This window comes from Octopus bimaculoides, chromosome 9 (genome assembly GCF_001194135.2).
Source record: "Octopus bimaculoides isolate UCB-OBI-ISO-001 chromosome 9, ASM119413v2, whole genome shotgun sequence".
Taxonomy (NCBI): domain Eukaryota; kingdom Metazoa; phylum Mollusca; class Cephalopoda; order Octopoda; family Octopodidae; genus Octopus; species Octopus bimaculoides.
This window is the reverse complement of record NC_068989.1, coordinates 43,362,807-43,364,328: the sequence shown is the minus strand read 5'-3', so window position 1 is coordinate 43,364,328 and position 1,522 is coordinate 43,362,807.

The window sequence follows — 1,522 nt, the reverse complement described above, 5'->3', positions numbered from 1 at the left end:
TTGAATACAAGTAATTGCATATGCTTCATTTATTTAACTGAATCTTCAATCATTGATGTCCAGTTTCTGCGAATAAACGCGTCTTCAGATAATTTTCATGACAATACATAGAACAGTAACAGTTAGAAATGAAAATGCAAGATAGCGGAAGTACACACACATGAAATTGACTGGCCAGAGCTTTGATAATTAATTAGAAAATCTAAAATTCAACAAAAAAATCAGGTTAATGGCATGGAAGTAACTTACAGGATATAGTACAAAATGAGGTATATTTCTATGTGTGTATGTGTGCGTGCGTGCGTGCGTGTGTACGTGTGTGTGTATGTGTGTGTGCATGTGTGTGTATGTATTTGTATATGAATATGTATAAAACGTGCTATGTGTGAAATGAACTAAAGTGTCTAATAAGGGAAAATAGTAAAAGGTACGGTAGATGATTATGTAGTTGCGAGATGTGATGACTTTGTGTTGGTGACGGTTGAATAGTGTAAATGATAACAGGGAGATAGGACAGACAGGGTTACAAGATTTAACATTATGTTATACGATGATGTATAATGTTGCATAAAACTGGTAATGCATATAACGTGGCTGGGTGGCAGAATCGTTAGCATGACGGACATAATGCTTAACGGTATTTCGTCCGTCATTACGTTCTGAGTTCAAATTCCGCTTAGGTCGATTTTGCCTTTCATCCCTCTCAGGGGCCAATGAAATAAATACCAGTTGACCGTGTGCCAAAGTTAGGAACTAATGTTACATAATGCATACAGTTACGCGGTGCAGGATTTTAATTATCTTTCAGGAATGTTAATCCAGTTTAATTCTTGTGGCATCCCACCAGTTAGAATACGCACGTGATATAAACGCGAACACAAGTATCAGAAGGAGTTTAATTGGTCGTTTTGATGGATTTACGCAGTAAGTTTTATTAACGTATATATGTAATGGCTTAATCAAATTTTGCAGGGATGGCGTAAGAAGTTTGAATGTTGAGCGCACCTAACATTTGAATATAAGAGGTTATGCTTGATTGAAACCATAATGTTAAGTAATACATAGTTCTAAGTAATGGACGAACGAGGCTGCGGAGTTGAATCAAATACCACTTGTACAATAAATTAAATGAAAAATTCAAGCGTGGGGTTCAAGTATAAATTATAGTTGTCACGAATGTTGCTTGTAAATTCAATTGATAGATTCTTACCGTGTTGCGGATACAAATATCTTTACTCCAGTAGTCCAGTAGTCTAGCAGTCTAGCGCATTCATAGCTTAAGCACGAGGGGGCTCCACTGGAGTATCAAAGGTAACTTTAATATATATGTAGGCGCAGGAGTGGCTGTGTGGTAAGTAGCTTGCTTACCAACCACATGGTTCCGGGTTCAGTCCCACTGCGTGGCACCTTGGGCAAGTGTCTTCTACTATAGCCTCGGGCCGACCAAAGCCTTGTGAGTGGATTTGGTAAACGGAAACTGAAAGAAGCCCGTTGTATATATGTATACATATATATATATATA